General features: G+C 43.2%; 1 protein-coding gene across 4 annotated transcripts in view; it reads right to left on the bottom strand.

Annotated features, from left to right (window-relative positions):
* Nucleotides 1-19,967, bottom strand: part of LIMS1 (LIM zinc finger domain containing 1) — a 68,915-nt gene that overhangs the window by 34,864 nt on the left and 14,084 nt on the right. The window contains exon 1 of one of the 4 annotated variants that reach the window (XM_058419523.1): nucleotides 5,625-5,643. The exons of the other annotated variants lie outside the window; for them this stretch is intronic. The gene's annotated coding sequence lies outside the window, so the exon portion shown is untranslated. Of the gene's footprint in view, nucleotides 1-5,624; nucleotides 5,644-19,967 lie in introns of those variants that run through there. 4 annotated transcript variants of the gene reach the window in all.

The following is a 19,967-nucleotide window of genomic DNA, read 5'->3' as shown; positions in this document are numbered from 1 at the left end:
ATCCTCACAAGAGATGAGGTTTCAAATCTGAATTTACCCAAACAGCCAAGCTTTTAAGTTCTGAGTATCAAATACAAGTTAAAAGTTTTTTGCAGAGACGTTGCAGAACACAAATGTTATTTCTCAACTAACTCACTTAAACACTTCCACAAAGCAATTTGGATAGACCTGGCTCTCCAAGAAGAGCTTCCCCAGCGAGTGCCTCCTGCTCCCCACACCCCTTTTTACCTTCTAGCCCCTATCTGATGTTTATAATTCCTTTTTTGAGAGATTACATTCTTCTCATGTGGGATGGGGAAACTTGGACCTTTCACATTCCATCAGAATTTTTGAGGACCAGCCAAGTTACCACAGCTTTTCTCATTACCAGTAATGCACAGCCTTCTTGTATATCCTGTATTTGAAGGCTTACTCCTCATTTTCCAGTGCTCTTACCTCATGCAACCGACCATCCTCCCGCCCACAGAGAAAGCCAACATTGCTGCTGTAATGTGATGGATAACCACGGTGGTACCTGTCTTTCAGTAGTGGAAAATATTCCCCCATGTCTAACCAGCACAAGGTGGAACTGAGACAGAAAGTATGCAGTCCTTCATTCATCACAAGCAGTAAATAACTTATTATGTGGGACAAGGCTCATGGTTGAGTTTGCATTGCAGTCCTAAAGAGCATTTATCTTGATATTCCAGGCCTCCAGCACTCTCCCTTACATTTCTGTGAAAGTACGGCTGTTCTGGTGACTCTAGGTATTCAGCAGAATTTTCCAGTTTAAAAATCTTTTAAGACAGACAGGCTATGCCTGGCAACTTTATACTACATTCAAAGGGATGTGAACAGCAAGTCATGAGGCTGGAAAATACGTAATTGAATTCAGGAATAACAATAAATGTCAAGTGCTTCAAATTCAGGACATTTCTTCATGAGCCTGTATTTACAGAGAATATGCACTAATTATAGAAAACAGAAAAGATAAAGTTTTAGGTCTCTTATTCCACACAGAAAAGTTGATGTGTGTCATCTTTTATTCCCTCTAGTGGCATGTTCTTGTTCCTTGGGTTTTTTTTTTTTTTTTAATTTTGAAAAAATTACCAAATTTCAATTAAATTTATCTGAAGATTTTCAAATTGCTAAAAAACCTGTTTTCATGGCAGCACAGTCAGTCAAAACAATAATCAGAAGAGTGTTCTAATACTACAGGAATGCCTGCAGTGTGCTCACAGTTACAAGGAGGCTGCATGTTCAAAGGGGAGCACATTCCTCCATCCCCTCATCGCTCACCCAGCTTATCACAGGAATCAGTTTCCAGAGCAATGTGTACAAGAGTGACCATTTTCTACTATTTCTCACAAGATTTGGAAGAAAACACACTTTAAAGTGAAGGAAAAGGCTTATACATCAGCAAAGGACTAGCAGCAGAAAATGAAGGAAGGTGACAATAACCCTTCTGGCAGTTTTGCAAGAATCCCTGAAGCACCCAAATGATGTGCTGATGCCAACAAAGCTTCACATCTCTCTGGAGCTGCAGAAAGAGTCCCCACAGATGGGTCTGGGTGTCAAGGAATAGTGTACCATACTTTGGGACCCTGCTGGGACAGGCAGTGATAAAATGAAATTCACAGAGAGAATACCAAGCTATACAAATGCTAACGATGCACACCTTGAAACTAAAATTTTAAAGCTTCCTGGGAGCCTAAACTGTTGATTCAAGGAGTCAAATACACATTTCCTTCCTTGTCTAATGTCACTCCAACATCTGTTTTGATGTTTCTTCCCCTGTTCCACTTAGTGACAAATCAATCCTGAAGCATGCAAATTTAATCTGCGGATTAAGCTAAGTACTGAGGCGCTTGACCTATCTGTATCTACACTACAAAGTAGAGGTTTGGATTTATGTCCATGCTCCAGCTGACCAAGTGGGATTGTTTGCAATTTAACAGTAGTTACTAGTTTTTGTTAAACCTTACTAACTAATGCCTGTCCCTGCCATACAATGTGAAGTAAAAACCTACATGATGGTTTCAGCCTGCTCTAGTGCAAGGTACTGGCCCACTGCAGGGGGGAGAGGTTCAAACTAGAGGCTCTTTAAGGTCCCTTCCAACCCAAACCATTCTATGATTCTATGGTGTGCTCAATACTCTTCAGAGCAGTGGTGCACTCAACCCACTGAAGTCAAAGGGAAGGTAGGGTTATTGTGGTGAGAACAGGGGTCCTTTCTCATCCTGGCAGTACCAAAGCCATCTCCACCTCCATAGCGGGTGGCCCACAAGGTTTTGGTGAAGCATGGCAGAGATCCCTGTTCTCATTCCACATATTCCATTCCAATAATAAAAAAAATATAAAAGCAAACATGGGAAAATCTGTCTGCCTGAACATGGAACAAGGTATTTTTCTTTCCTTCTCCAAGTTCTCTGCAAATGCTGCTCCAAAAATTCTTAAATTCAGCAGAAAGAAAAAAGCCCTGCAAAAAGCACACTTTTCTCCAGCAAGCAGAAACTTAGGCTCAGCTTTACAATACCTCCCTCTGCTGGGAAAGTACTGCCTTGTTTCTCGTGCCAGTATTTCTTCCTACAGCCAGAGGGAGGTATGGATTAACCCACACATACTTTAGTAATTCAGACTGGGGTCAAGCTGAGAATAGAGATGAATGAGAGACAAGCGAGTGAAGAGGCAGGTTGGCATTATAGCCAGAAATTTATGCTGTTAATCAGCAGATGATCCATGCATGAGTAGGTGTGCAAAGAAGAAGGTGTGACACAGAATGAATCAGTTTTGTCCTGCCATTTGTACATAAGCCTCCTAAAAAAAGTGACAAACAAGCTGGCAAAGAGTTGATGCCTTAAGATGGATACAATTACTCATATGGACCCTGTATATGATGGGGTAACATCTTAAAAAAGAAAGGAAAAAAACCCCACACCAACGTGATGAGCAGAGGGAGAGTTTAAAGCCAGTAAAATCAGAGTTTATAATAACTTTCACAGCCTAGAGCATGTGGGGGAAAAAACAAAAAAAAAAAAAAAAAACAAAACAAAACAAAACAAAAAAAAACACCCAAACAAACAAACAAACAAAACCCACAAAAACCAAAAACAAACAAACAAACAAACACAACAACAAAAAAACACAAACAAAAAAACCACAATTCCCAACCTGCATTTCTAGATCCAGAACCTACCCTTCAGAGTAATTTTTACTGTCTTGGAATTAAAAGCCTCTTCCCAGCACAGATTTTCAAAGCCAGTCAGAAATCTACATTTTACATTTAAGCACCTTGGTTATGATGCATGAAGATATTAAGCTGAAAAGTCTTATCTTTAAAAAAGTTTATTTCTACTTGCACTCTGCTACTGTAGATATGTCCAGAAGGTTTACTGTATTCTATTATGATGGGATAAATTGCCTCTAGAAATTAAGGCAAAAGGCCCCAGGTGCCAGCTGGTTTATTGAGTGGTTAGAAGTTCCCCAGCAGATGCTACAAAAGACTGAAGAAATCGCCAAGCTTAAAAAAAAATTTAAAAAAATTTTAAAAATTAAAAAGTAACGGAACTAGAAAACAGGTGGCAAATGAAGGAAACAGGAAACTGCCCAGAGAGCTGCAGCCCCAGATACGTGAAGGTACCTCAAGGGTTTGTGTCCTGAAAGCCAGCAAGCTCTTCCAGGGGCGCAGAAAAGCTGCCTGAGACATATCAGATGGGCAGTTGCTGAGCCCTGATTTGGGTGGAAAGCTAGTGGGACATCTCTAAACAGGTCCCAAATTGACTTTGCCCTTCCAGTGAAGGAACGGGACTATTAGGCAATCTTAATTTTTCTCCAAACATCACTCATCAGGGTTAAATAAATGTGAACAAAACTACAGTAGCCTATAAACTGCTTTCCGTACTGACTACCAGCAATTATTCTCCTGGACCCTTTACTTCTATCTTACAAATACTTTTCAAATTACTAACGCTCCATTACAAGCAGGGAAAGAAAAGCTTCTCAACAAGGTTTTGTGTCCTTACACTGAAATGAAATGCCAAGGAGAGAAGACAGTACACTCCCCTTGAGAAGACTGGAACAGGTGCTGGTAACACTGACAACATGCACATGGCTTGAAGGCACCACCATCTCCTGGCACACAAACAAATACAACTATGAAAGCGGTAGGTGACACTTCTTCACAGCTCCAAGGGCTGGTGTTTTAGAAGAACAATCCAACCCTGAGCTCCCAAGAGGGCACCAGAGCCTTTGAAAGCTGCTGGTTGTATGGTGAGGGATGGTCAATTCAGCAGCCCAGAAGAAGCAATGATCCTGACTCTATGCCTGTAAACACGCCACTCGGTCACCTCACACAGTTTCTACTGCCCAAAAAACCAGGGCAGGGAAAACACATTACAGAGGAAAGCGGAGGAGGCAGTGAGGGCACAGAGAAAACACTTGAGACAGCACAGGTCAGACATACTGAAAGGTGGTTCTGTAGTCTGACCAGCATTTCCAAGGAATGTAGAAAGCGGTAGGTTCCTAGAGACTATCACCTTTAAATGCTCAGAAACCTGCAGTATGATGGTTTATTGTATAAACTAATTGTTTACTGTGTAACTAATATATTCTCTGAAGCAAAATACAGAAACTAGGTCATGTGTCTACGAAGAATGAAGCCGAATATATGTAAAAACACTTAAAAATCACAGCAAGGTGCAATTTTTAGCAACTCAAAAAAGTTTAATTTTTAAGTATTTACATTTTGGTTTTGAAATTATTAAAACTTGTAATTCATATCCAAGAAGAAAAATCCACATTGGGAAAAAAAAAAACCCCAAACCAAAGCCACAGTGCAAAAGAAATGAAAGTAATTCAACCTGGACATCTAGGATGATGTAAAATGGAAAAACCATTCCCCCCCACTCCCCTTCCCTTAATGCTGAAAAAATTACTTTGGAATTCAGCATAAAACATAAAAATATGATCTCATATGGATTTTTCATAATATTTTAAAGCACATGAAAAACGTTAAGAGTCTTAAATCAGAGCAAAAGCCTTAAACCAAAAATACACATCTGCCCTACCATAAAAGCTTTGCTTTGCTGGCAAAGTTACTGACCTCTGAACACAATCAAATCAGAAGCAACACAATTTCTGTAACAGGTGGGGCAAATATTTTCCTTCTACTGGAATTACAGTTTTGGGTTCAATTATTCTGTCGCAGTGTCCTATTCCTCAGCCAGCAGAAAACCTATCAGCAATGGTGTATGTTCAAACTGACCATGAATCCTCTGTTCTGGGTGGGGACTAAACAATGCCCCTAAAAACACTCCCAGTGAGCAAAGGATAAAAAAACTACTGGAAATACCAGAATACTTCTGTGCATTTCCAAAACAACAAAGGACTTTGCTAAAAAGCTCTGTTACCATGCTGTTTGCAGTTAGTAGTAATAAAACCCAGCAAGTAAAACTATTACTTGTCCTCTTCTTAACTCTATTTATCACCATTCCCATGCACGGCTCCTGCTCCCAAGAATTTCCCTGTGAATGACTAAAAGCCCATGCAATTCCTAGCCAGGCTGTCAGCTCAGAAGGCAGCACAATGTGCACTCCAGCAGATGCCTCAGCCAAACCCTCAGCCCCAGTGACCAGGTGGACACTTACTGTCAGCCTGTAGCCTCGCTGGCAGCACCTTCACAATGAGCAGCCTTTCCCATATAAAGTTTCACATCAAATGCCCACTGTTTGCAAGTTTTCCCTGTGGTTATTACTGGTAGTTGTGATAAAATAAAGAAAAAAAATAAATAAAGTGACTCAGTAAACCACTTCCTTCTTTGACCCTGTAAAAACTCGATGCTGTAAAGAAAAGGATAAATTTATCAAAATTCACAGTTCAGCTCCACAAATTGCGTCATGCCAATTCTCCATCTCAAAACCACCAAGGACAGAGAAGGAAAAAAAACTTCACCTCATAGGAAAGGCTAAAGCTTTCATTATACCATCAGTGTATGGTACAGAAGTAAAAAAACATAAGAACAGCAGGACAGCATTCCAGGTCCTTTTATGGGAAGAGCAACCCCTGGAATCACTGATGAGCAGCAAAGAGTCAAACAGGGCCACTTTAACCCATCACAAGCATCTCTGCCATCTGAAATGGGAAGACCCCATCTCCCCACCTTCCCACCTGCTGAGAAAGAGGAATACCTTCTGATTTTCTACTTTGCTGAGATGACAGCGGATAGTGTCACACACTGCAAGGCCACTGCCATCTCTGACAACCCCAGCACAAGACAAGGACTAACTGGGGACAAAAAATAACCACCATCTCACAGAGCGGATTAGGGTGGTCAACCTGCCCAGACAAAAAAGAGTTATTGTCTCTTGTATGGACACCGACTCAAACTCAGTTTTCCTAAAGCAATCTGAATCCCTGGCACACCTCAAAGGCCTCAGGCAATCCTTTGCAGGTTAAAGCAGGAATACCCTTAAAATCAATGTTTCCTCACCAGTTGCTACACAGATCTGTAACAAGCAGAGCCTGAAACCTTGCTCGCCATCAGGGACAAAGAAATGAGGCCACAACCTGATCTCTGCAGGGGACACCCAGGACGTGCTGCAAGCAGAGCATGTCCCCATCTCTGTTTATAAAGCATTATGGTTTCAGGCTTCTGTCCCCTGACTGCCAGTGTGCCCTCCCAAATGGTCAGACAGGAAAGTTTCCTTAGCACCTCCTTTCACCATACACACAAAATAATGCTATGCCATACGAACAGAGCCTCATTTTCCTTTTGCTTCATCATGTCTCTACATCCTGTTTCTTGCTCTTATCTTCAGGCCACTTAACATTATTGCTAACCATTTTCTTTGGACAAGTTAACAATGTAAGTTATCTTTCCAAGCTGCTGTTTCCCATACTGTCACATAGTGCTTCCTCATTTGAACTTCTTATCTCTTCCTGCAAAGACCCTTCAAGTACAAAAGCGGCAGTAAAGTTCCATTAAACTTATCACTGGACAATTACACTCCCAGGCAAAAGAATGCACTACAGCTTTGTCTCTCAAAATAATGTGGCAAACGTCAAGGTAACAGCATTTTGTTCTTGAAGATGAAGAAAATCAGAACAAACCAGCTGTACAGAATGAGAGGCCTTGCTTGCTACTGCAATTCATGTTATTTAATATATTGCTCATATGCCAGCAGTTCCGCTTTTATAAAAAGGCAAGGACAGTCTGTTGATTCATGGTAACTGTAAAAGCTGCAACGCTTCATGGTTAATATGAATAAGCATCCATTAAAAGGGAACTAGGAAAACAAGCATTAACTCTTCAATTAACATTTTAAAGCATGTTTGAGCAAATCATTAACCAGTTGGAGTGGCTAAACCGTGTTTTTCAGTTTTGTTCACATCACAGTAGTTGGCTCTCTTTTATCACCAACTTGTTTTCCAAAAGAGCCGTGCTAAAAGAAAACTTGTGAACAAAATTCTGGCCAATGAGGGCAGAACAAGAGCAGCCCCAGAGAGACTATGCTCCTAGGCACTGACAGATCGTTGCAGTCTGTGGTTGCCCAGATCAGGCCTGATGGGAAGTGCAGGGCAGAGTCACACGAACAGCTCTAGACAGTCACACGGTTCAGCCAAGCCCATCAGCTGCTCCTGGCACCAGGGCTTCCTGCAAAAAGGGTCAGCAGATGTGGCTCTGCAGTGATCCTGAAGCTCCTGAGGTAACAGAGAGGGGGCTGGACCTGCACTAGGCATAGAATTAGACCAAAAAGTTAGCCTACAAGCAGAAGTTAACTAGGGAAGGGAACCACTGGTTTATATCCACATTTCCACAGATGCAGAGTATTTTTCTTTGCCTCTCTAGCAGGCCAATATGAACTAGAACTGCAGAACACAGGTAGAGCCTGCTCCAGGATGTTCAATACTGCAGCTTCTGGACAAGTCAGTGTCCTCTCTGCTCAGGCAACAAGAGCCACCCTCTAAAAGGAGACCTTTGAGACGTCTGCATTGCCAGGAGCTGGTGGAGAAGCCAGACAGTCACACCCTGCAGCTGTCTGCCTCATCACCCCCTGAAATCACACCATCTCTGGGGCAAAACAAGCAGAAGGAAATATGTACTCATGCCTCAGCTGTTCCAGTTTGCCGAGGGTGTATACAAGAGACGGCTGAACTGACCCAGGAGCTCACCACCAAGTTCCTTTTTTCTCCTCCCGACGCTCTTCCTTCCCCTTCCCCCTCCCCACACACTCCTTCCTCCCTCACCTTCACCCCAGCTGCAAGCAGCTTTAGCCCACGTTTTCCTCTCTCAAGAGCTCGCTCCTAGCCACCAAAACGGGAGAAGACTGGCTTTGCAGGAGGTGGGTTAGTGAATGCAGCTGCTGTAGGGCAAAGGACCAGTGGGTGCATAAGGGAGGAAGATGCAGGAAGTATCCCTCCAGCTCGCAGAAGTGAGATGTTCCCTCCTCTTGTTCCCGGAGCCTCCGGCTGCAGCCGCCCCCGCCCCACGGGCCGTACCCGGGACCCGCGCCGTGGGGCGGCCCCGCCCTGCCCGGCCCGGCCCGGCCCGGCCCGGCCCGGCAGCGCTCGCACCGGCAGGCGGAGCCCGAGAGCCGCGGCCGGGCCCGAGCAGCCGCCTCCCCGCCCGCCCCCGGCCCGAAGGGCTCCCGAAGGGCTCCCGAAGGGCTCCCGAAGGGCTCCCGAAGGGCTCCCGAAGGGCTCCCGAAGGGCTCCCGAAGGGCTCCCGAAGGGCTCCCGAAGGGCTCCCGAAGGGCTCCCGAAGGGCTCCCGAAGGGCTCCCTCACCGCCGACCCCACCCCCGCCCCACATCGCCAGGCTGGAAAGGCGAAGCCTGCTCAAAAAACGGGGGATAAAAAAAAAAGCCCCAAACGCCCCTGAGGTTCCCCTTGCAGTCCTTCCTGTCAGTGTCATCACAGCTGCCGTTCAAAGCAGAGCCCAGGCCACCAAATGCTAACAGCAAATCTATATAAATCAGAGCTGGACCTCCAAGCCAGACTGACTCAAGTTCAGGTAAAAAGTCACAATTGCAGCCGTTCAAGTAAGAAATTTTTCACTGCCACTAATGGTGGTGAAATGCTGGAACAGGTTGCCCATGGAGCTGGTAGCTGCCACGACTCTGTAAAGATTCGAGGTCAGACTGGATGGGGCTCTGAGCAACCTGATGGAGTTGAAGGTGGCCCTGCTCATTGCAGGGACACTGGACTAGATGGCCTCTAAATGTCCCTTCCACCCCAAATTCTATGATTCTATGAAAATTAAAATAGTCTGCTCTCAACTGATAAGAGGACAGACAACCATTTGTCTTCTCTTGAAATCTGCAATATTTAAACACAACTTTTTCAAAAGGGTTACTGCTATCTGAGCCAGGCCTGGAGCAATGCCCTAGGATGAACCACACTGCTCAGGCGAGGGCCTCTTGCTAGGAAGTGATGGGAAACAGCAGCTTCACCGCCAGACCCGCTCTCCTCGCCGCGTGTCCTCTCCCGGGCCCAGTGGCAGCGGCAGAGCTGACTGGAGCAGGAGTAGATGTGCCAGCCACAAGCAGATGGCACACTTGGCACTGCAGGACTGGAGTTGCAGCAGCTGATCAGAGGAAGTATTTGATGCTGGGAGCTGTCAAAAGCTTTAACTCCTCTAAAATGCTTATGAGTAAGAGGAGAAAGGCTTGACCTTTCCACAAGAGCACTGCTAAGAAGTAACACAACACCCCTGCCGTTCTGCCCAGCCTCCTCCTCCACAGCGCCCATGAAAAGGGAAGAAAAACAGGATGGCTACATAATGCCCAGCACAACTGGACGGTTCCTTGCAGCTGATGTGCAGGGAGATGCACACACCCTGTTGCATGGACAGCACAGCCATGGGCCAAACCAATACAGTCATCAAAGCAATGTCACTGCATGAGTCCCATTTCAGGATCTCTGACTACAACTACCTAAATCCCTGTACCTATCTCCTTCCCAACCCAAGAGCACACTGGAGGAGGAAATGCTGCTTTAGAGAAACAAGTGATTTTAATTCCTAGGTAGGGCTATCATATCCCTTCTATTTCACTTACAGATACTACAGATACACTAAAATACCATCAAAATAGACTTGCCATCCATGGATACAATCCTGTTCCTAGCTTTCAGTAAAGAAGCATGCAGCAGCCAGTACATTTCCAATCTTCTTCAAGTGCTTTGTTGCTTTAACAAGGCCTCTCTGTTATCCTCCTCTGGCAGGACAATGACTCTCAGGCTTTTTCAGTAATAAATACAGAGTCTCTTCAAAATAATCTAGGTCAATCTTTTTGTATATTTAATGCACAGCGTTTCCAAAATAAGATGTTTTCCTCTGCAGGCACATCATAAAACATGATTAGGCATTTGCATTTTCTTTCGTGAGCACCACTCTTTTAATTTCTTTTCATGAAATTTCAACTTCTTGATTGTGTAAGCCTCTTTTCAGACTGCCAAGATAATTTTTAATTCATCTCCTGTATCCCTAAAGGTTCATCCAAGTCAAGGACATCCACAGGCTTCATAAGCCAACTTTCAGCAGCAGCAACCTAGTCACTGATCAAGTTATTAAATGCAGGTGGTAAAGGAGAGAATTCCTGCAAGGTGCAATCAAGCTTTCCCAGTTGGTGGCTGTGTGTCAAAACATCAATTCCTGCCCAAATGCTTCTTTTCACACAGCTGCACACCTCTCTTCCAGCAATTTCACCTACACTGTTACTTCCAAACCACAATATTCTTCACCTGAAATCAAGCACTGAGTCCAAATATGCCTTGCAAGGGGATGATGAAGGAACAGGAGGAGGTATCAGCAGCATTTATGTGAATGGTCCACAAGAAGAAGAGTGGCAAGAGCAATCAAGTGGATACAGTGAAGAGAATTTGCAAGGATTGTGCTCCAACAAAGTCAATCACCGTTACTTGAATTCTAAAGCCTCTTTCTCTTGTTTGCTTATGAAATTTTGTGCGAGACAGCATCAGCAGATACACCGAATTTATTTCCTCCTTTCTGTTTATAAGGTATGCTTATCTTCCAGACTGGAAACCTGGCTGCTTTGAAATGATCTGTTCTTAGAAATCTATGTGGATCTTTTAATGCTGTATTATTCAGTAAGTGCTTATATATTGACTGTTAGTTGCACTCATGACTTGCTAGGGTTCAAAGTTAGACTGACTGAGCTTTAATTTTCCAGCAGCTTGTTTCTGCCACCATTCTCAAATATAAATACTGTGGTCAATCTTCTGTATGTCTTCTGGGGCCTCTTACACAAGTTCCGAAAAAGCATCCCTAATAGGCTTAACAGCAGTCTCTGAATCATCCAGTATTACTGCTGGCACAATGCGCACAGTATTAAGCCAAAATATTAGAGAAATTGTATCACACTGTGTTTGATATTAATGTTACAAAAAGCATTCTTCCTCACCATTACTAATTATTATCTTTAAGGATTAAACAGGAACAGTGGCAGCCAAGGGAAAATAAACAACATGCAATCAGGAAGGTTATGCCTGTGAAATAGTATAAAAGGACCAAAAAGACAAATCTCTTGTGAGAAATTCTTTACACATTTCAGCCTGGATCTGGCTCCATTCAGCTCCAGGGTTTCATTAATGTTGTCCCTTTTCCCTGGGGTTATGTGAAAGAGGAAATGAGATAACGCCCAATCCGTCCCTGTTAGGTGCTCCAGCCCTTTGAACAGCACTCAGCAGTCACACTGACTAACACCATCGGTAGCTGCTTTCCTCCCAAACGCTGGCAGGGGTCCAGGGATCTCGCCTCCCCGGCATGCTGCCACCAACCCCAGGCCAGCTGGCCGCCGGCGGACACCCTGCTTCCCTTCTGTCACACCTCCCTTCTGCTACTCACTGTTTCACCCATCAGGATCTCAGGATCAGGAATATAAATTACTCTTTTCCCCCTTTCCCCCCAGTGATGCCAAGTAACTTGTGCTTGGCATTGTCTCACCAGGACATTGCAAGGGCTTGCCCCAGTCCCCAGCCTTCACAAAATGCAGGTGGTGCCTTGGCTTGTGAAGGAAGCCCTGCATCCGTAGCACCAGCAGACATTAACTTTGTCCTTGAATCTCAGAGCCAACTCAGGATTCTCTGGATGAAGGATTGGCCAAGGCAATGTCTGTCTGGACTTGCCCACCTGGCCAGGGCTGGACCAAAGGGCAGAAGAGAGAGCTGGGGCATAAATGCCTGCCCCACTGCAAAGACTGGATTTCATTCAAGCATGGTTTGCTTAATGCTCAGAGTAAGAAGCTGCACAGAATTACATTATCTGTGGCAATCCTCCACGCAGCTGTGAACTTCTGGATTACTGATCAATTGCAGCACTAAAAAAAGTTCACTAAAAAGTTTTTCACTTAAGAACACTATTAGAGGAATAAATGTAGGCATCAGCAGAGGGAAAAACAAGTTATTACATACCAGACCAGCGAAGATGAGCTCAGTGAAACAATTGTTTGGCGGGGATAATACGGTGAGTCACCTCCTAAAATTTCAAGTGTTCTCAGTACAATCTCTCACAAGACCAAAGTACTTTATAGACTCAGAAAGAGTCTGCAGGCTCTCCAATTCAAAAACCCCACCTATGAGTAAGTGTTTTGATTATTGGACTTCCTTCACATTATTAGCTGGGTCCCAGTTTGTAGGAATGTGTGCTCCACACATGAAACTGCTGCCAAGTTTTTTATTACGTACTGGTTGGCCTACCTCTGTGTGGCACTGAACTTCTGTGCTCACCATTTGCCCTTCCACCTCACCCTCCATGCTGCTCTCCTCTCCTGCTCTTCTCCCACCCTAGTTGGGAGACAGAGAAAATGAACAGTGTAAGGACTTGTATAAGAATTCATCTGCTCCAAGCAGAAGGATTTTATAAGCAACTAGAAATGTATGCAATGTTTCTTTCTGAAGGTCCTAATAGCCTGAAGTACATTTATTCAGACAGCCCTTCCTAGTCCACGTTTGTCTTGCATATAAGTGCAGTAAACCTCAAGAACTACTCCACCCCCTCAGGTCAAGAGCAGCGAGGTCATGGATCTGCAGAAATCACCCGTGCAGAAATCATCCAGTTCCCCTTCTGTCACCCAGCGGGATTGCCAGTCCCTAAACACCCTCCCCTCCTTCCTCAGCACTCTCCTCTTCCCTCAAAAGTGACTTATCCAGGGACTTTCCATATGGGTGCTTTTCCAGCAGCACAGCAGGAAGGTGCAGCACTGTGTGCAGCAACACAGAGGCACAAGTGGGTGCCCTCTGTTGTAAAGAGGAAAAAGATACCATTCCGAAGATAAAACCAAAACAACTTATCTGTAATTATTCACCATAAAAATCTTGTCTTTGACCTTACAAACATAAACTTTGGTGTAACTACTACCAGGAACTGTGAAGAACGCCAGTTTGTAGGAAGTCAATGCACATATTGTACGTATTTTAAAGCTCTTGCCATTAATTCTGCTTTATGTGACACTAGCGATGCAATAACCTTCCAAGCTGACAGCAGCATCTTAATCTTTTCTTTTCTCCTGAAAAATAGGGATGCTTTACAGCAAAGCAGGAAAGTCTTATCTGCAAGATAAACTAAGGTAATGCTCCATTCTTGTTGCTGTAACAAAACCAATCATAAAGGGGAAACAATAATTTTAAATCACATTCGATCACCCTACTGCTTCGTACTGAATAATAAATTATAACTAATTAATTTAACATCAACACTTCTTTTGTTTGCAATTCCATTTGGATTATTAGACATGCTGTAATTTCAGAATTGTATTCCTCTTGCCGCTTTACCTGATTTTGCTTATTTTAAGTAAGAAGAAGGGGTTGTCAAGGTAGTCTGTCATTCCCAGATGACTAATTACTTTACCTATCAGTCCTCCACTGGCTATTTCCCTTTCCTATGTACAGATCTGACTCTATAATGTTTAAGCATCTCACGGCGTTTACACTATTCATCCTCACTCCTGTAAGACAAGGTAGTGTGGAACTCAGCTGGCAGCTCTGGAGCTGGGACAGAGGCAACACCACTTATCAAAGACTCGGGAGCAGGAGACAGTGCAGCACAGGGACCAAATCCTGCTCTGGACTTGCATTCTTGCCTCAGACCACATGAAGTCTGGAGACACACTCTAGCAGAAAGGCTGCTTAGTTAAAAATGAAGAGAAAAGAAATGGAGCGGTTTAACTTGAGCAAAAGGGAAGGATTTCAGGGCTCTCAAGCAAAGTCCTCATTAGCAGCACAGCCCCACCTCAACTTTGGATTCACAGCCTGTTTGCTGACTGGGCTGAGGGTCTCTGGCATTTAAGAGCCAGATCTGAAAGCACTGGCTGGGGCCACAGATAGATAGGAGATGTCCATCTGTCCCACTCCTTTTCCTGCATATTTTACACTATGCAGTCTGAAGAGGGGGAATTGCTTCCCTTGCACCAGCGGCACTTGGGTATTCCTGTGGTGGCTATCAGGACGAATTCATGTTCATAACTCCACATGGAATGACGCTGCAGATTCACCTGAAGATTGTTCATCTGTCATGGGGAGCAAGACCACGCTCCTGCAGCCCACCAGAGGCCATCCTCCAAAACAACTTGGCAGGCTCCTGCATTTTCATTTTTGGAGAGGGCAGGGAAGCATTTCTCTAAGAAAAAAGGAGTGGCAGGACAGAAGGAATCCAGGCCCGGAGGCACAGCGGGGTGGATCAGTGGGAACACTGCTCGAATCACCTCATCTCCACATTTGCTGCACTCTGCCAACCCTGACAATTATGGCACCACACTTGCTACCCCTTGCCTCAGTCACCCCTCTGGCTGGCTGTGCCCCTTCCACTTTCCTTCCCTTAACGTCCTCAGTAAAAGGAGCATCAGAAACAGGCATTTCACTTTAGGAGAAGAAAACAGCTCTATTGCCTGCCCTGGGAAACCAGCCAGCTCTCATTCAAATCAAAGGGAAGGGATCACGTGGATGCATTTCAATTAATTGCACTGGTGAGGCAGGCTGCAAACAGGCTTCCCTTTCAGCCAGACCCCTTCATTTATGTCTTCTTTTGGGGAGGTGGTGGTGTATTCAGCCAAATTACCTGGGGGATTTATCTCATTACACAGTGTCTGAAAGAGGGGAGGAGGCTGTATTTGCAGAGGGCTGAATTTAGCAGGGCCATAATCTGGTGGCAAACAAGGGGGGAAAAAGAACACGGATTTTCCATCTGCTAGAGCTGTGGTCTCCAAATTATTTTGATTGTGTATTTCTATCAGTAAAAAAAAAAAAATTAAGCTTGTATCCCCAATACATGTACATTTATTTATTTATAAATTATGCGCACGCAGTTCCAACAGCACACAAGAAGACTGCAGGGGTTACAGTGACTGTCATCTGCTCACTGGTATTGGCCATCGCAAAGGCTCTCATGCCAGTACCACCATCAAAGACTCCAGGGCAACTTTCAGGTAGCATCAGTCTCAGGAAGGAAAAAGAAAACAAAACAAAACATAACCAAAAGAAAAACAGCACAAAGCTTCTTGGGAGCAAGAGTGTGTGGTATTTCTCAAGATTTTTTTCCCTTAAAAGTAACTTTTAAAGCCTCTATGGATACACACCCTTCATGAAAAGAATGTGAGAAAGGAGCATTCACAGATTCTAAATGACCTAAATATGGGTCACATATGTGTTATGCATATAAATAATTACTATCATCGTTCACCCTTAACAACTAGATAAAAACAGAGGTCTGAAGTCAGTACTAACCTGCAGTGGGTTTCTGGCGCTTCATTTGTGCTTCCTCTGACAACAGACCTTCCCATTTCAATTTCTATTTACTTCTAACTGCTATAAAAATAGCAAGTCATCAAGTAATGAAACACATCAAATACTCAGCATATAAATAAGTAAAAAGATCAACAACATCAGGTGTGAGGTAAGGTACAGGTCATTTTTATTTGTGTGGAAAATGGGGCAAACTTGGAAGAACAAGAGCAGTAACAGAACTAGTATTACAATTATATGTTTATTTTTCCCCTTAATTAATTTCCTTATGGTAAGTTACATGCTTACATCAATGATAGCAATACATAAGGAAAATATAAAATATAAATAAAGCACATATATGTGCTTTAACCTGGAACTTCCACAGGCACTCAAAACTTATGAACTGATTTGAAAATAGTGCCACCATACAGCTCGAATAAGCCCGATGCACATCTTTAGAATAACCCACACCACCCTAATTTGAGCATAACACTTAGCAGAAGAAACAAAAATCCCCAGATGCTGTGTTTGACAAAAAGTGAAAGTGAATTCTGTTTACTAGATATTCCAAAAGAAATAAGTTACTTGTAAAATTTACTTTCTTGCTTTCTAAGTAATACAGATCTGCAAGGATGCCAAGCTATTTTGAACACAAGGTGTAACAGAATTCATTCAGGACAGCAAAATGTGCCAGCCTAAACCATCTTTATTTAATTACCATTTTCAGATCATGATAATGTCAGTAACATACTGTAACATACTAATCTTGATGTATTAAGAGAGTAGCAAATTAAATTTTAAGAAGTTTGCTTGTCTATCAGACTCCTTTTTTGGTAGCTCTGATCTGCCACTGAAAAACAAGGCATCAGTCCAACATAAAGAATAAGCCTGAGGAGAAAAGAAAAAGTCTTTGAAAATTACTCAAAAAAAAAAAAATCCAGTAGTGCTTTTGACAGAAAGAAAAAGAGGAAGAATAGTATTTTCATCTGAATGCACATATGGAAAAACAATTTGGATTCCTTCAGATTCAGGAGGGAAAAATGCAGAGGAAGTTTTAATTTAAAAAAAAAACAAAACAGCCCACGACAACTACACTCAGCATCCAGGAGCTCAGCCACAGGAGTCCAGCTCCTCACATCTCCTGTGTGCCCTGCTCCCTGCCTCACCCCAGAGGCCACCCCATCGCTGCCATGCTGCGAAATGTGAGCAGGGACAACTGGGAGAGAAGCAGAGGTCTCTTGTCATTTTTAGTTCTCCCATGACTGTGAACATGCAACCCAGGAAGAGACAGCTGGCCAGACCGGGGCCAAAGAAACCCACTAATTAATGCTGGTATCTGCAACTACTAGAGATTTAAAACAAGAATTTCCACCTCAACATGAGGAAGAACCTCTTTACTCTGAGGGCGGCAGAGCCCTGGAACAGGCTGCCCAATGAGGATGTAGACTCTCCCTCTCAGAAGACATTCAAAACCTACCTGGACACATTCCTGTGTCACCTGCTCTTGCTGACCCTGCCTCGGTAGGGGGTTGGATAAAATGATCTCCTGGGGCCCCTTCTGACCTTAAGAATTCTGTGATTTAAGGGACACATTCGTTACTAATTTTTGAGCTTCAAAATAAGGGAAGGGGGGGAGGGGCGCAGTTACAGAAATGTGAAAAGACACTACCCACATAATTACTTAAAATCAAACAAAAAGAGAAAACCAACAACAACAAAGAAAGGGTGAAAACAAGAGTTCCGTAAAATATGCAATGTCAGGCATGTACTCTAATTTCAAATTTTATCTCTCAGGTTGGGCCTCTGGCTGTTCTTCCGTGCCATTTCACGTTACTTAAAACTTCTTGCAGTCATTGCAGATGAAGCAGTTCAGATGGGATTGCAGGGATCCCATCCTTCCCACAGCAGGAAGTGGAGACAAAGGCAGCAGTAGGCAGAGACAGTCTGGGTAGAAACTGATGCAGTAAGAGAGGACTTGAGATGATGGACGGTGGGAAGGAGGGGAAGGCAATTACCACAACTGGCATTTTGGAAGCCACAGCCTATAATGGGAAACAATGGAGTTTCATCCTGTAAAGTCCAACATCCCACCAAGTCCCAATATGTTCCAGATTTATTAGTGGTTAAGAGCAGATGCTTAAAAGAAAGCACAAGAATTCCAGTAAATTAATTCAAGACAGTAATAAAACCAGAGCAGATTACATACACCAGTATTATATGAAATATGAAATACAATATGTGAAATGAAAGTGAGACTCAGGGGAGCACTCTCAAAAAAAAGGGTTTTTTTTTTTATGAACTTCTGCTGACATGAATGAGGTCAGCTTCAGATGCTCAGTGGTTCCCAAAATAGGACTTGTAAACCAGTGCCCTCTCTTCCTGGGTTCATTACAGAAAAGTAGCTTTTTAATTATTCAGATTTAAATAATCCTGAACTATTCTGTACCTAAAACTTGAAATTAAATCAGATATTCTCAAGAAAATGCTCAAAGTGCTTAAAATTCCTTTTAATTCTGCTTTTTTCATGTCCATGACTTTCAGCCTATAGATGTCAAAAGATTAAAAATAAAACTAAAAATTAAATCAGCCCTCAGCTTTAATCACTGGTGCCAGGAACCATGGAACAGCAACTATATAGCTGAATAGGCAAAAGGGAAGAAGGAGAAATGAAGATAACATTTCCTTGTTGTCGGAACAGCCACAGAATTTCCCACTGAATTCTTTTCAGCTAGGGAGATCTCAATAAATATGTTATTTGTATGTGGATGAAGTACAACAGAAATGCATAATTTTGTTAAATTTTCAGGACTTAAGACAGGCCAACCACACCAAATGGCACATAGCTACCCAAAGGGAGGGATGAATGTTACTGGGGAGGACTGTGCTATGCTGCTGTCACCTTCTGGACAGGAGCTGGAGGAGAACACCCTGCTTTTGGGCTCAAGAGCAACAGCCTCTACTCAGGGAGGAGGTTGCTTTATCTTCAAGCCAATCATTAATGTGTGCTTTGACTGCTCAAAGGCACCCTCCCAAGCATAGAATAATCAGTCCAATCAACCTGAAAGTGAGAACATTAAAACAAATGACTAGGAACCCAGATACCACTAAGGAACAACAGGAGCTGTTTTTCTCTCCTGAGGCAGGAGATGAAATGCCAGTTCAAGAGTGCCACACTGCTAATGTTCTTAAGAGCAATACATTTGGGACAGCAAAGGCTTCCTTTGTTTTGTTTGCTGGTTGTGCTTGTTTGTTTTTAAGCTTTCTTTTTCCCAGACAAATAATAAGATCTGTATGCCATTCCTGGCTTGCTCTATTCTTCAGCAAGTTGCCATCTCCTTGAAATCGCAGTTCAGAGACACAGTTTACGCACAGCCTGTTTCACAGCTTCTTGGGTGGGTTCAAACGTGCTGCAGTAGGATGGTGCTGAGTACCAATCCACTAGAGACCTTGCTACCCTGACTAGGTATGTAAAAAAAAGTTATGGCAGGTAACCTGTCCTGCTATAAAACGTACCACCATGAAGTTACCTTTAGTCTTCCAACTGCTGGCATAAATTCTGTGCTGTGCTCTCTGCCCAATTAAACACAGCCATCATTTGTGCCTGTGTCTGACCACGTTTGTCCCACCAAGTGCCATCATACATAAGAAGTGTAATCCCAGCCCTAAGCTGCACTTAAACATACCAGTGTGCCCCTGAAAACTACCAACATTTTTATCTTTCAGAAAGTGGGACAGGAATCAGAGTTCCTTATGGTCCAAATGAAATCTGTCAGTACTGTTAACTGGAATAAAACATATCTAAAAATGCTGGCCCCTTCTAAAAAGCCCATTGCAGCAGAATTATCCTTCTCTCTCTTTTTTTTTTTTTTTTTTTTTGTTGTTGTTGTTGTTGTTGTTGTTGTTGTTTTGTTTTGTTTTTTGTTTGTTTGTTTTTAGCCATCATTATAATTAAAGCTCTCCCTTCCCTTCAACTTTTGGGATGCTACAATGGGAATGCTGCAGTGTAAAAGCAAAAGTAGTCTAATCACCTAGTAAGTTTAATATCACATTTACTTGATACTGCAAGGGCAGCAAATCTGTTCTAATAACACTGTCTTGCAACTATCCAGTCAGAAACTGGCTTTTCCAGAAGTGTTTATAAAGGAGATAATAACTGGTAGCTCTGAGCAGCCCAACCAAGTGCTCAGCACAAATCACCAGCCTAAATTAATTAGAAATGCAAAAAAAACCCAAAACAAAACAACACTCACAGAG

Source organism: Hirundo rustica, chromosome 2 (genome assembly GCF_015227805.2).
Source record: "Hirundo rustica isolate bHirRus1 chromosome 2, bHirRus1.pri.v3, whole genome shotgun sequence".
Classification (NCBI taxonomy): domain Eukaryota; kingdom Metazoa; phylum Chordata; class Aves; order Passeriformes; family Hirundinidae; genus Hirundo; species Hirundo rustica.
Note: the sequence above shows the minus strand (reverse complement) of the source record. Positions and strands in the feature narration are given on the sequence as shown.